We start from the raw sequence: 17,122 nt of genomic DNA, 5'->3' as shown, positions 1-17,122 counted from the left end.
ATGGGACTACATCAAACTAAAAATGTTTTGTACAGTGAAGGAAACTACCAACAAAACAAAAATGCAGACTACTGAATGGGAGATATCTGCAAATGATATATCCAATAAGGGGTTACTATCCAAAATACACAAAGAAGTCATATAACTCAACATCAAATAAATAAGCAACCTGATTAAAAAATGGGCAGAGGACCTGAATAGACATTTTTCCAAGGAAGATATACAGATGGCCAACAGACACATGAAAAGATGCTCAACATCACTAATCATTAGGGAAATGCAAATCAAAATCACTATGAGCTATCACTTCACACCTGTCAGAATGGCTAGTAGCAAAAAGAGAACAGGTAACAAGTGTAGGCAAGGATGTGGATAAAAGGGAACCCTTGTGCACTGTTGGTAGGAATATAAATTGGAACAGCCACTATGGAAAACAGTATGAAGTTTCCTCAAAAAATTAAAAATAGAACTACCATATGATCCAGCAATTCCACTTCTGGGTATTTATCTGAAGAAAATAAAAACACTAATTTGAAAAGATATATTCACCCCCTATATTCACTGCAGCATTATTTACAATAACCAAGATATGGAAGCAACCTAGGTGTCCATTGATAGATGAATGGATAAAAAGTGGTATAAAAAAGAATGAAATCTTGCCATTTATGACAACATGGATTGACCTAGAGGGTATTATGCTAAGTGAAATAAGTCAGACAGAGAAAGACAAATGCCATGTGATTTCACTTATATGTGGAATCTAAAAAACAAAACAAATGAACAAACATAACAAAACAGAAACAGATGCATAGATGCAGAGAACAAATAGGTGGCTTCCAGAGGGGAGGGGATGGGGGAGGGGGATGAGTGAAATAGGTGAGGGAGATTAAGAGGTATAAACTTCCAATTACAAAATAAATGAGTCACAGGGATAAAATGTACAGCATGGGGAATATAGTCAACAATACTGTAATAACTTTGTATGGTGACAGATGGTAACTAGACTTATGGTGGTTATTTTGTAATATCAAATTACTATGTTGTGCACCTAGAACTGACATAGTGTTGTAAGTCAATTATACTTCTATTGAAAAAATGAATAAAGTAAAAAGCCAGACAGGGGTCCCCATATGATTGAATATAGTTATGGATGTTCCTCTCAATGCAATAAGAAACATGAAACAATAGTTATTGGGAAGGTGGTGGCAAAAATGGTCATTATTTCAGGTGTTGTGACTGTCCATATGGAAACTCAAAGCAATCAGCTAAAAAAAAAAAAAAGATTAAAATTCAGACATCAGTAAGCTTGCAAATATTTAAAATTCAGCTGCATTCTATGTCTACACCCATAATAATTACTTAGAAAAATAATGAGTTGAGAAAGATCTAAATGCTAATGCAATTATTTAGAGGTTAATGCAACCTCTAAATAATTAAAGGTTTAGAAATCTTTAAATTGAGATGCTAGACCCTAATGATGAAAATTATAACATTTAATTGAGGGAACATAAAAGAAAATCCAAACAGATGGAGAGATCTACAATATTTCTGGATCTAATATTTCTAAACTCAATATGATAAAGCTATAAACTCTCCCCAAATAAATCTCTATATTTTCCACAATCTAAATACCGGTGGGATTTTAAAAACTGAACACAATTATTCTAAAGAACATCTGAAAAAATAAAAGTGGGAAAATAACCAATATTATTTTGAAAAAGAGTAATAATGTTGCATTAGTATATATAGTAAGAAAAATTTCAAAATATATTAACTTGTTTATGGCAGATTGCAAATGGCAATTACATTTACAATGTAGCAGATTACAAAATGTTATGAGTATAGTCTGTTAAAAAAATAAATTATGCATAAAAAGGGGAGTGGAGCAGATATGGCAAAATATTGTTAAGTGGTTGCCTTTGGGTGATGGAATAATGTGTAATTCTTTTTTTTACCTCATATGCATTTCCTAAATTTTCTACAACAAACATATATAGATACTCTAAAGAGTAAAATGTAGCATTTATTTCGTCAAATCTCAGATCACATCTTTACTCCTTCAGGAAGTCTTCTCTTATTTAAGCCCATCCCTCCTGATCTGGGCTAGGTAGTTTCACATTGTTATTTTTATTTGTAGATATAGTGTTTCATAATTCTTTGGCTTTCTCTCTTCTAGCCTTGTGATCTTTTGAGAAATGAAACTGTGTCTTTTATCTGTTTATCCATAATACAGAACCTAATATATAGCAGGTCCTCATTAAATATTTGTTGACTGAATGAATAAATAAGGAAAAAGAGAAATATACAATAAAGAAAATTTGCAACTCCTTCTAGCACCACTAGAGGGAACTACGTCCCCACCAAGATTATTCTTGGAGCTAATGGATTTTTTTTCTTTTTCTTTTTTTTTTCTTCTTCTTCTTCTTCTTCTTTTTTTTTTTTTTTAAATAAACAAGGCTATTCAAATCTGAGAAACCTTCCAGACCATATTATCGAGCCCACCCAAGGGGACTGAATTTAAACCATTCCTAAGAGTGAAATATGTCTTCTGTGATTAGATAGTCCCAAGATATCCCATCTTATCCAAACTCACTGTACTTCATATCTGCTCCATTCAGTCTGACACTGATCAAAAGCAGTTTTATTGGTTATCAAAGCATATCCTGTGTCTGTGTCTTGTCTCCACAACAAGCGAGTAAGCTCATGTTTAAGCTCATTTCTCTCTAATTAGCCAGCTCAGTTCTAATCACTGAAGGTGTGCAAAAATATTTTTTAATTGAATGAAAAGGTTAACATTCTCCCTTGAATCATGTGCTACTCTAAGAAAGTCTAATATGCGAAATTCCAAATGTATAAAACACAAAAATTATGTGCTTATAAGAACATTCTCAGATTTATAGAAGAGTTCAACACAAAGTTACAATAGAAAGCCTCTCCTGATATACTTAAAATATGATCTTGTTTTTAGAATTAAAGTGGCAGCCACTTTTACATGGAACAGTTATGAGTTAAATAGTGACAGGCTTTTGCTGATTAGACTTGAGGAGCAGACAAGCCCACTGAAGATGGGCAGAGGTGCTTCCAGAGGAAGGCGTGACTGGAATGCATTTGATGTTTAAAAAAAAGAAAGAAAGAAAAAACAACAATGGTGAGGGATCTACTTAGTTGCAGAGCTGCTGTGTCATAGAGGCTATGATACATACAAGTCGAAAGAAAGGCAGCAGTGGGCAATAGCTTCTCAGCCTCCAGCAGTGTCCATGAGAGGCATGGTGGCTGCTAGAACTCAAATCCCAGCTCCACCACTTGCTAACTGTGTGACGTTGAGTAAGTTACTCAACCTCTCAATGCCTCTGTTGCTCCATATGCAAAATGGGGATGATAATTAGAATCACCTGCTCAGATTCTTATGAAGACTAAATGATACAGTATATGAAATAGTACCTGGTACATGGAAAAGCACAAACTAGTCACTATTACTCATAAGCTCATTCAACAAATTACACAGAAAATTGTCAACAAATTGCTCCTAGCACAGAGTAGATACTAGGTAAGTGCAGCCTGTTATCATATGAGAGCCGGACACCCAACAGCCCATAAGTGTTTTGATCCTCAGGGAAGGTGTGTTCCCATCACATGTAGGTGGTCACGAGACTACACTATAGCTTGACAGCACCAGCTGTAACGATTATGCTGGTACCTCTATTCTGATTCATTTCAATAAGTAACTTTTTGATAGTAAGTTAGCATTCTATGTAAACATTTTGCTAAGGAGAAAATGTACTGATGAGCTGGTGCTGATATAACTAATATGCCATATGTTATCAGTTTAGGATACAAAATAAGGGTATATTTCCTTTAATGTTCAATTTTGGACTCTAAGTCCCTTCGTGACCAAATTAACAGGAATTAAGACTTTCCAGGGATCTTTCCCTGTAAATATTCTTAAGGAAACAGGGTTCATTCAATTCAATCAACAAGTATTTATTAAGCACCTGCTATGTGGTAGGCACTACTGAACACTGTAGTTAAAGCAGTAAATAAAACAGCCCTTCAGAATCCCTGCTTTCAGTAGGCTCACATTCTAATGGAGGAGACAAGTGAGAATTAAGGAGGGAATTAAATATCATCATAGCTGGATATTGATGAATACCAAGGAGAAAAAGAAAGCAAGCAAGAGGGATTTATGGGGAAGGTAGAGGTGGAGGTGTTGTAATTTTAGGTAGAGAAGCAGGGAAGTCAGGACCTGAAGGAGCTGAGGATGGCATCCATTGGTCTAAGAGCCAGTTAGCCTTGTAACTCATCCACTGTGAATTTTAGGGACTCAAATGTTCCCCAATCTGGGTCTCCAACTGCTTACCCCAGGCCATCTCTCCTGCTGAACTCACAGGCATCAGGGATACACCACGACTGCCAGGACCACTTCTCCCACATGCAGATTCATTCTCTTCATCCTAGAAGTCCTCGCGCCCTGTATCCCCTGCTACTGTTGCCTGTGACAAAGATGATGAAAGCCAGTGGACCCATGTGCCACATCCTCCACGGGGCAGGAGTGGCTCATCCTCCACCCCACACCTCTCTGGCCTCCCCATACCTCTCAGTTGGGTCCAGTGACCACAGAACATCCCTCCCTCTCTTGCTTTCAACCACAGAATTAGCCACCTCCTAAGATGACAGGCAGAAAGGTCTTCATGGCCCAAAGAGATAATCCCCAAATAAAATACTTCAACACTGATCTGATGCTTAGGGTCTGGGGTAGTCCATCTCAGCCACAGGCACCTTCTTATAAGAGGATTCTGATCCTGAAGTCAGCCAGCTTTTTCTGTAAAGGGCCAGGTAGTAAATTAAATATTTCAGGTTTGTGAGCCACATAGATTTCTGTCCCATATTCTTATTTTTGTTTTACGATCCATTAAAAAAAACTTTTTAAAGGTTTCTAGCTCATGGACTGTACACAAACAGACCACAGGTCATAGTTTGGCAATCCCTGTTCCGATCCCTTTGTTGGTTACCAACATTAAAATTAATAGATTTTTCCCTTGGTTTATCAGTCTTTTTTTTTGTTTTTGTGGTACGTGGGCATCTCACTGTTGTGGCCTCTCCCGTTGCGGAGCACAGGCTCTGGACGCGCAGGCTCAGCGGCCATGGCTCACGGGCCCAGCCGCTCCGCGGCATGTGGGATCTTCCCAGACCGGGGCACGAACCCGTGTCCCCTGCATCGGCAGGCGGACTCTCAACCACTGCGCCGCCAGGGAAGCCCTATCAGTCTTTTGTTGATTTATTTTTGTTGGTTCATTTAACAGGATACAGTTATCTGCTGCATCAGGTAATGTAACATTTGTAAGACCTGATATATAGTAAGCATTCACTTTGTTGCAGGGTGAAAAAAAAAAACTGTATTATTTGAATGGCAGGTACCGAAGTTCCCGGTGGGGAGGCAGTGGTCTTCTTTGAGAGGACCTTGATAGATCGCCTTGGATGTGGAGGGTGACACTCCACGGCCATGGCTGGGAGGGAGACTGTGCTACAGAGTTACACTGCTCTGTAGGAGGCATCAGTGAGCAAAGGAATGTTGGGGGGAAAAGTATAATAGATGGGAGGAAAGGGGGAGGGAGAAAACAGAGGTGGGACAACATGTGAAGTAGCTGAAGCCCATGAGGAAATGTGGACAGAGACCCAGTCCTGTGGCAGAGTGGCCAAAAGACTGTTTTTTTTTTTCAATCAGCAAGGCTGAATAATAGCTCATCTTAAGTTATTTGTATTGCTGTAATATAAACTCCTTCCAGATTCCAGACCTCCAGTTTATGTTTTTTCCTTTTTCTTCACAAGCAAGAATGTGGCTAACTTCAAAACAGGATTTAGTTGACGATATAGAACAGATCAAAGATCTGGGCTTAGCAAGCAGTACTGGTAATCTGACCAGCCTGCCACTCTTGAGGTCGGCAGCAGCCACTCCACTCCAGATTCAAAGTTCAGGGAGCCAACTTCTGACTGGCCTGGCTTGGTAGGATACTACATAGCCCCTGTATGTGTTTCCACTAGGGGAGGGGTAACTCCCCAAAGCAGATCAGGGTACTATGACCAGGAAGATGGGGACTGTTGGACAGGCAAAACAACAGATGTCTGCTACACCCGCATCTCCTGTGAGTGGTATTTGAGGAATGAGGGAAGAGAGCAGAGACCCACATTCTGGTCATGTGCAGTATGAGGAAGGGAGCAGCAGCAGCAGATGAGAGCTCAGGGGAGACAGGAGCTCAGAACCAAAGGTGTCCCTGAGAACATAAATCCTAGGGAGGTCATTGGGATTTCCCCAGGATGTCGAAGGGGCTTGAGACAATTTTATGAAAAATCTAGATTGCATATTATTTCCCTCACATCATACCTTAATTTGTGGCTCTACTGAGCCTGGGAGATTAAGGATCAGGCTTGATATATGGGACAGGGACAGGGACAGCACCTCCAAGATCATTCCCTGCGCAGCCAACCAGCTTCTCCCATGTAAATGTAGAAAAGTGTCCATTATTTAACAACCCTTGTATCAGAAAGTCCTTCAATACATGAATCCTAGGATTTTGGAATTAAGCAAGGGTCTTTTGAGATCTTCCATTCACTCACTTTATTTACCTGCTTATTGGGGTTCTAAGCCAGAGGTTCTCTAGTGTGGTTCCCAGACCAGCGGCATCAGTATCAACCTGGGAACTTAAAAATGCTAATTCTACGGCCCATCCCTCATCTACTGAGTCAGAAATTCTGGGGGAGGGGAAGCAATCAGTATTTTAACAAGCCCTCCAGGCGCTTCTGCTGCAGGCTTAACTTTGAAAACCAGCAGTCTATGGGATTTGCCACTAACTGTTACAGACAGTGAAAGAGTCAAGAGAAGATTTCCAGTCCATGTCTTTTATGTCTCATTCAAATCTCTCTAGTGAAATTCGGTCATTTCCTTGCTTTATGCACTAAGTAGTAATATTACGTTCCAATTAACCCTGCATCGGTGCCCCAGATAGTAGACTTTGACACTCTGCCCCTAGAATTTTGTCACTGTTGGAAAGGTTTCTTTTTCCTTGTTTCCACAAAGTCACCCCTGACTTATTTCCTCTGAGGTTATGAGGGGGGACATCAGTCAGGGTCCAGTTTCTTCCCCAACCACTCTCTTGCCAGTAACTTTGATTCCCCTGTCCCTACTGGCATGAGTTCCAGGACACCTCTTAAATTTCAGGGCTTCAAGGTCATTCAGAGAAGGACCTAGGGACATTTTCCGGCCTCATGATGCTGCCCAGCATCAGGGAAGAGGCAATGTATCACCTCAAGCTTAGCCCAAAGGAGTGCATGCTGACCTACGTTTAGATCAATCAAGTCATTTCTTCCATTGCAATATCTTCTCAGTTTTCTCCGAGTTTATTCCCTTCCCAGCACCGTGACAACCCAATCCCCATGAGAAGCAATGAAGATGTTATAGGAGAGACAGAATGAATAAGCCTTCCAACCGGACCTCCAGGACTAGTGCAGATATTTGTCCTCCAAGGAATCCACAGTCATCTTGTTCTTCTTGTTGGATTTGGCCACCCTTGTGACATACAGCACTTTCCTATGATCACTTAAATGCTTCTAGGTCAATCTGGTCTCTCCTAATATCTTGGCACCCCTCAGGGGATATCCTACAACATTCATAATGGAGCCAAATACCAAAATCACACACATCATAGGGAAAGTGTGACGGCTCACTGTGGTAGATACCAGTCTCAGGAAAAGTAATTACAAGCTATCACCAGGCTCCCCTGTTAAGGGAACCAAGAAATCCAGGCTGCTAGAAAGCTGAGAAACAAAGGGAAGAGAGATATCAGCCAAAGCTGGTTTAAAGACAGAGCTGTCCAACCCTCAGGCAGAATACCCAGTATTATGTCCTTGCGTGTGGTCAAGGGTCCTGTTTTAGGACTGTTTCACGGCCTGTTTGTCCTTCCTCCACACCACACCTGCAAGGGACAGCCCTGACACTGTGATCCTGCCAGTGCTTTTCCTCCTTTTTATAAAAGTTTACAACAATTTGAGCTCATACAGTATTTATAGAGTATGTTCTTCCCTTCACAATTTATGTATAACATATTTCATGTCACTGTATATTTATTATTGCCCACGTAGAGTTTCACTGTAAATAAACAGGTACCATAATGTAACCAACCAATTCTCTATTTGGAGACATTTACATTCTTGACTGTATTGCCTTTGTAGTGCATTCTATCATTTATCAGTATAAAATTAATTATATTTATTCCATTTAATATTCTGGTCCTGAATCCTATTTTGTATGATTTTAAGCTTAGCACATATGACTGTGTTCCCTTTGGTTGCATTTGTCTCTGATATTTCTGCCCATCCCATTACTTCTCAACTTTCTCTGTCATTTTCACTTTGTGTTTATTCATTTATTTATATTTATTATATGATATCTATCAGATATATTCATTTTATAAACAGCTTATGGCCAAATTTCTTTTTTTCCCCCCACTTAATCTGAGAGTCTTTTGTCTTTTGATAGAGATCTTAAAGCCATTCATATCTATTATGACAACAGCTTTACCTGGTCTTTGTTCTGTCAATTTATTTTATGACTTTTATTTTTAATGCTTCCTGGTTATTTTTTTTTTCTCACTATAGTAGACAAGTTTACCTTCTTTTCCCACTGATGATTTGGAAACTACATACCTTTGTGTTTTCTACTTGGGCTTATTGAATTTAAAATGTATAGATATATTTGAATTATACCTCTTTGTTTCATTAATTTTAAAAAAAACTATACAAGTAAAACATAGATACATTTGCATTTTAGAAGTTCAAATAAGACCAGAGAATGTAAAGTGAAAAGTGAGTTCCCCCAATCTCATTGCCTTCCCCACAGAGAACCACTACCCTGACTCTGTTGTGTATTTCTCCAGACCTTTCTCCGTGTGTGCGTGTGTGTTTATGTGTACAGAATTGTAGATTTTTAAAAAATACAAATAGGAACACTATACATTCATTACTACTTGCTGTTTTCATTTAATAATGCATTTCTTTGTAAATAAATATACAGTGCTATATCAGTACTCACATATGTGCCATTTGTCATAACAGTCCATTATATCAATTAACCTCGTTATTTAACCACTCCTCTGCCCACAGACGTTCAAATTAGTTCCTGTTTTTCACTACTACAAACAAGGCTCTAATAAAAAATTCTTTCATATACATCTTTGTTCACCTGTGGAAGTACTGCTACAGTATTAATACCTAGAAGTGACATTACTGAGTCAAAAAATATGCATATTTAAGTTTTTGATAGCTATGACCAAATTATCCTTCACAATGTACTGTTATATGCTCTTAAAAACTCCACAGGAGTATGTGTAGCCTCACATCCCACATAGTAATGCTGGGTTTTAACAATCTTTAAAAGATCTGCTTACCTGATGGCTGAAAATGCTATTATAGTATTGCTTTAATTCATAGCTCACTGAGTGACAGTGAGGTGTGAATCTTTTCATGTTTATTGACCATTTGGTTCTTTCTGTAAGCTCCCTGTATTTTACCCTGTACTTATGTACTTTGCCCATTTGTCTTTTATAATATTTATCTTTCTTCATATTAATTTGTAGGTATTAATCCTTGGTCTGTTATGCATGCTGAAAATATATATTCTCTAAGTCTGTGGCCTGATTTTTAAACTTGTGATGATGTTTGTCCTTTAAAAGTTTAATATTTTGTAGTAATCATATCTGTGAGTCTTTTCCTTCAAAGCTTCCTTCCCTATTGCACAACAGTTTTAATAAGTTCATACAGCCAAGTAACCACCACCACAAAAAAGATATATAACAGTTCTATAAACCACCAAATTCAATTATTCCCTTCTTCCCACACTCAACCCATGGCAACTATGGATCTGTTTTCAAGGATTTCTCATACAAATGGAATCATAAAGTCCATAGCTTCTTACCTGACTTCTTTCACTTAGCATAATGCATATGGAATTCATCCATGTTGTGTGTATTAGCTGTTTATTTCATTTATTGCTGAATAGTACTCTATTGTATGGAAGTACATTCATCCCTCAGTAACAGTGGGGGATTGGTTCCAGGACAGCCCAATACCAAAATCCAGGGATGCTCAAGAACCTTATATAAAATGGTGTAGTATAAGGGCTTCTCTGGTTGGCGCAGTGGTTGAGAGTCCGCCTGCCGATTCAGGGGACACGGGTTCGTGCCCCGGTCCGGGAAGATCCCACATGTCCCGGAGCGGCTGGGTCCGTGAGCCATGGCTGCTGAGCCTGCACGTCCAGAGCCTGTGCTCCGCAACGGGAGAGGCCACAACAGTGAGAGGGCCACGTACAGTAAAAAAAAAAAAAAAAAAAATGGTGTAGTATGTGCATATAACGTACGCACACCCTCTCCTATGCTTTAAATAATTTCTAGATTACTCATAATACCTAATACAATGTAAGTGCTATGTAAATAGTTGCCAGTACATGTCAATTCAAATTTTGTTTTTTGAAATTTTCTGGAATTTTTTTTCTTGAGTATTTTTGATCCTCAGTTGATTGAATCTGCAGATGCAGAGCCTATGGCTACACAGGGCCAACTGTACCATAGTTTGTTGATCCATTCACCAGCCAAAGGACATCTGGGTTGTTTCTGGGTTTTGGCTATTATGAATAAAAATATTATGAACATTCACATGAAGGTCTTTGGGTGAATATAAATTTTCATCTCTCTTGGCTAAATACCAGGAGAGGGATTACTGGATCATGTGGTAAGTGTATGCTTAACTTTATAAGCTATCAAACTGTCTTCCAAAGTGACTAAACTATTTTGCATTCCCACCTGCAATATACGAGAGTTCCAGTTGCTCTGCACTTAGTATTGTCAGGTTTCTAAAAAACATTCAAATAAGTGAATAGTTGTACCTCATTTCGGTTTTAATTTGCATTTCCCTAACAATGATGTTGCGTTTCTTTTGGTATATTTGCCATCCATATGTCTTCTTTGGTGAAGTGTCTCCTTAAATCATTTGTCTATTTTAAAAACTGTATTGTTTTTTAGTATTGAATTTTAAAAGTTCTTTATATTTTTTCAATATAAGTCCTTTGTCAGATATGTAATATGCAAATATTTCTCCCAGTCTGTGTCTTGTTTTCTTATTCCTTTCATAGTGTCTTCTGCAGAGAAATTTTTAATTTTGGTGAAGTCCAATTTACAATTTTTTCTCTCATGGCTTATGCTTTTGGTATTGTATCTAAGAAATCTTTGCCTAACCAAAGTTCACAAAGATATTGTTTTTCTAGAAATCTTATGGTTTGGGATTTTACATTTAGGTCCATGATCCATTTTTAGTTAATTCTGTATAAGGTGAAGGATCTGGATTGAGGTTGTTTTTGCATATGGACTTTGAATTGTTTGAGCACCAACTGTTGAAAATGCTATTCTTTCTCCATTGAATTGTGTTTACACCACTGACAAACACCCAGTTGGCCAATTTGATCTATTTCTTGAGTCTCTCTTCTGTTCCATTAATCCTGTGTCTATCTTTTCACCAGCACCACAGTCTCCCAATCACTGTAGTTTTATAATAAGTCTTGAAATCAGATAATATGTGTCCTCCTACTTTGTTCTTCTTTACCAAAACTGTCTTGGTTATTTTAGTTTCTTTGTCTTTCCAGATGTTTTGGGTTTTTTTTTTTTTTTTTTTTTTTTTTTGCTGCACTCTGCGGCATGCAGGATCTTAATTCCCCAACCAGGGATCAAACCCGTGCCCCCTGCACTGGGAACGTGGAGTCTTAACCACTGGACTGCCAGGGAAGTCCCTCCATATCAGTTTTAGATATGATATCTAACAAAAATAATAATCCTACTGGGATTTTGATTAGGGTTGCATTGAATCTATACATCAGTTTTTGGAGAATTAATATCTTCCCAACATTACGACCCCCAATCCATGGAAAGAGTATGTCTCTCTATTTATTTAGGTATTTGCTGTCTTTCATCAGCATTTTATAGTTTTAAAGAAAATGCATATTTTGTTAAGTGTATACTAAATATTTCATTTGGGGGTACTAAAATGGTAATATTTTGGTGATAAATAATAAATTTAAAAATAAAATTTAAAATATTTGATTTTTATTCATTGTTAATATATAGAAATACTATTGATTTTTATATCCTGCAATCTTATTAAAATTACTCATTAGCTCTGGTAACTTTTTGGTAGAGTCCTTGGAATTTTCTAAATAGACAATCATGTCTGAAAATAGACAGCTTTATTTCTTCCTTTCCAAGCTGTATGGCTTTCCTTGCCTTACTGTGCTAACTAAATCCTCCAGTATAATGCTGAATAGAAGTGAGAGACTGAAAATCCTTGGCTTGTTTCCAATCTCAGGAAAATCATTTGGTCTTTCATCATTAAGTACAATGTAGGGTTTTTTGTAGATGCCCTTTATCAAATTAAGGATATTCTTTTCTTTTCTTTTTTTTTTTTTTTTGCGTTACGCGGGCCTCTCACTGTTGTGGCCTCTCCCGTTGTGGAGCACAGGCTCCAGACGCGCAGGCTCAGCGGCCATGGCTCACAGGCCCAGCCGCTCCGCAGCATGTGGGATCCTCCCGGACCGGGGCACGAACCTGTGTCCCCTGCATCGGCAGGCGGACTCTCAACCACTGTGCCACCTGGGAAGCCCCAAGGATATTCTTTTCTATTGCTAGTTTTCTAAGAGTTTTTAATCACCAACAGATTTTGAATTTTGTCAAGAACTTATTCTACCTCTATTGAGATTATTATCCCAGTAATTTAAATTTTATTTTTATGCTTAGATCTCTAACCCACCTAGAATTTATTCTTTATATTGTATGTGGAAGTGACTGAACTTTATTTTGCCCTAAATGATTAACTAATTGTTGAAACCCTTTAATAAATTGTCTATCATTTCCCCACTCATTTGAAATGTCACATTTTCATACACAGAGCTCTCATAAATAGCTCTGTTTCTGGACCATCTCTTTTGTTCCATCAATTTATTGGTCTACTCTTATGCCAATCTACACTGAATCAATTACTAAACTTGATATGTTTTAATATCTGCTAAGAAAATGTTATTCCTGTCATTTTATTCTTCCAGATTCGAATCAGCTTGCCAAATTCCATACACAAACCTGTTGATATATTGTCTGGGATAGCATTAAATTTATAAATTTGGGGGAATAATTACCTTATAGCACTGAGCTTTTCTGATAAGAAACAAATGTATTTCTCCATTTATTCAGGCCTTGATTTGTGAACTTCATTCTCGTGTACTTTCCTTCATGAAGATATTTATATATTCACCTTACCAATATCCTACTAGTTCTAAAGTTTCTGATACTTTTCTTTGATTTTTCCAGGTAGATGGAAATATTTGCCCAAAGTGACAGTTTTATATCTTCCTTTCCAACATTTATATATCTTACTCTTGTCCCCCTCCCTTTTTTTCCGTTATTGCATTGAACTAGGACATCAAGTTCAATGCTAAATGGTAGTGGTAGGGGCTACACCTGGATTGTTCCTCGTTTTAATGGGAATGCTTCTAGTATTTCATGAATTAAACATTATGTTTGTTGTAGATTTTTGGTAGAGACACCTTTTCAAATGTAGGACGCTTTCTCCAATCACCTGTTCACAAAGATCTCCTTTTTAAACTAGGAATATGTATTGCATTTTACCAACTACTCTTTTTTTTTTTTTGGCACCTGTTGAGATAATCATCATTTTTTCTCTTCAGTGAATACAATGAATTCTATTAATGTAGTTCTTACTTTCCAACTACTCTTCCTCGCCTGGGATAAGCTCAATTTGGACAAGATGCAGTATTCTTTTAATACCCTGCTAGATTTCAAATGCTAACAGTTTATTTAGAAATGTTGTATTTATGTTCATAAGTGAGATCAACTTCTTCTCTTAGTCCTATGTTCAGCTGATTTCAGAACTAGAGTAATATCTACCTCTTAAATGAAATGGAAAGCTTCCAATCTGTTTTATGGGCTAGAACCACATAAATATAACATGAGAAATATCTGCTCCTTCATTTTGGCAGCTCTAGATTGCAAAACTACTTGGGTCTGATGCTTTTTTGGCGGGGGAGAGGGTAAATTTAAATTTATTTTTCCATTCATTTTAGGTGATGGTCCATAGTTTTTCTCCTTCTTACTGAACCAACTTTGGTGATTTGTACTTTTATGGATCAAACATTTCATCTTAATTTTAAATTGCATTTATATAAAGTTGTACATAACAATCATTCAATTTTTTCCCCATTTCTTGTTCCTTACATTATTTATATCTTTTTTTCCCCGTAATCCAATTGACCAAGAATTTATCTACTTGATTGGTCTTCTCAAAGAGTAGTCATGGGCTTTAGTAATGAAGCCCAATTATTTAAAATTTTCATTAATTTCTAGTTTTATTCTTTTTCATTTTATTTCTTTGGGTTTATTTTTCCTGTTCTTTTTCTAGCTCTTCAGTCAAATGCTTAGTTTGTTTATTTTCACAATTTCTTTTTTCTACAAGGACTTGAAGCTGTAAACCTTTCCATTTGGACCACTTTGGCAGCACTCGCAGATCTTGAAATGTAATGTGCTCATGTGCTCATTTCCAAGTAGTTTGTAATTTCAATTTTAATTCCTCTTTAATCCAAGTTAATTAGAAGTGTGCTTTCTCATTTTCAAGAGGATAGTTTTTGTCTGTTTGTCATTTTTACTATTTTTGTTGTTGTTGTTTAATAATTTTATGCATGTGGTCAGTGAATGTAGGTTTGAATGATTTCTACGTTTTTTGAATCTATTGATATTTTCTTTGTAAATATTCCATGTAAGTTTAAAAGATATGTATATCTCCCCATTATTTCTTGAGTATAAAGCTTCTTAACAATTGAATCTCCCATATCCTTATTTTTTTTTCCTACTTGAAATGTTAATTTGGTTATCTTTGTTCTGTCTGTTCTATTACTTAATTCTAAATTAGTGGGTCATTTTGTTTTAGGTATTTTAGGTAGCGAGCATATAGCTCTTTAGGGCTTGGGGTCTCTTCTTTCTTTCTTTCTTTTCCAATCTGTGGAACTCTGTCTTTTCATACGGTTACTAAATCCATTCACATTGTGATTACTGACACTTCTGGACTAATTTTTGCATCTTCTTTTGTGTATTCTGTTTACAATACTTTGTTATTGTTTCTCCTTTTTTCTCATTTCCCCTTTTGTTGAAAGGATGGTATTTTCCTATTCAATTTTTTTTTCTTTTAATGGCTAGGAAGTTAGATATCCTATTTCAATTTTTCCAGTGTTTATTTCTTAAGCATGTACTTAAACTTGTTTTATAAAATCAATATATTCAATTACTGAATATAACTAGTTTCTCTCTGAACAAGTCAAGAACCTCTTCTTGCTTTTATTTTTCTCCTTTGCCCCTGCTACCTCCCAAGTAAAGATCATTAGGGATTTTAATTCCAGATTGCTTGCTTGCTCTTTCTCTCTCTCTCTTTCTGCACTCTCCTCAATCAATAATGATTTAAAATTTTGCCACAAGTTTTGCTGCATTTTGTCACCAGATTTTGTGTTCCTCACACCTTCCTCTTTGATTCATTTGTCATTTTCCTGAAATACATTGTTTAGTTATTCTTCCAGAGAGGGTGCTTGAGTGGTATATTTTCTGAACCCTTACATTTCTGAAAGTGTTTTTATTTTGCTCTCACACTTGAATGATGGGTTCACCTGGGTATAGAATTCTGAGTTCAAAATAATTTTCCCTCAGAACCTTGAAGGCTTTGCTCTACTGTCTCCCTAAATCCACTGTTGCTGAAGAGAAGCTTTCCCTCCTAATGGCCACATACCCCACTGCTCTCCTCCTCAGGGATTAGAAAGCAGAATAAAAGGGGAGTCCAGCTGGATGTTCCCTGAGCTGCTTCCCCAACCCATGCCACTTCTTAATCACTCATTCATTCAGCAAGTATTTCTTGTGCATGTAATGTTCCAGGCTCTGTACTGGGATTTTTTAAATAAAATACTTCATGCACATAGAAAAGTATAGAGAATAAATAACACAGCAAACAGCAGCGTACACACCACCCATATTGACAAATCTTACCATTTTGCCTTATTTAATTCAGATTTAAAATAAATAAATAAAACACTAAAGAATCTGTTGAAATCTCATTCCCTTTCCTCCCTCAACAGAGATAACTACTGCCTAAAATTTGTTGTTTATCCCACCCATTAATGGATTTTCTTTTTAATATATGTATATATATGATGGATAACATATGGGTAAACAAAAATTAATAACTAATATTGTGCTTACTACCTGCCTACGATGGTCTGATCACCTTACATATATTAACTGGTTGTCATTACAACCCAATGAAGTAGGTATTATTATTATCTCCTTTTTATAAATGAGGAGTAACTTAATAAAGGTCACATAGCTGGTGACCAGCTAAGTGATGGCACCAGAACCTGGCAGCCTGGCTGCAGAGTTTGTGCTATTAACAACTATAACATGTTAATTTAGAAGTAATTTCCATGTACTTAACCTTCATGTACAGGCTATCATGCCTTGCATTTTTATGAATATTTAGATTGCTTCAAAAATTTGCAGCAAATGTTGCACTGAACATATTTGTAGCTGTCTCCTAGGGCTAAAGACAAGAGTTTCTCTAAGGTGTCTGCCAAGGCATGAAATTTCTAAGTCACAGGGTACTTACATCGTCATCTTCACAAATTATTGTCAAATTGCTGCGCCAACTTATATTCCTCCATGTGAAAGGGGCGGGTCCTATGTCTTGTGCTGGGATTTGAATCTGACTTGTTAGACTCCACACATATTGCTGAACTATTGGGCCATTATACTATAGAACCTTCTATCACCCACTTTTTTCTGTCTTAATATAGACACCTCAGTCAAGCCTTTGCTCTCAGTCTCATTATGTAAAAATATTTACTGATTATTTACTATGTGCTAATTCTTCATGTCGCAAGTTATTTTTTTATTATTATTATTTTTTGCGATACGCGGGCCTCTCACTGTTGTGGCCTCTCCCGTTGCGGAGCACAGGCTCCGGATGCGCAGGCTCAGCGGCCAGG

Source organism: Mesoplodon densirostris, chromosome 9, assembly GCF_025265405.1.
Source record: "Mesoplodon densirostris isolate mMesDen1 chromosome 9, mMesDen1 primary haplotype, whole genome shotgun sequence".
Taxonomy (NCBI): domain Eukaryota; kingdom Metazoa; phylum Chordata; class Mammalia; order Artiodactyla; family Ziphiidae; genus Mesoplodon; species Mesoplodon densirostris.
This window is presented reverse-complemented; position numbering follows the sequence as displayed.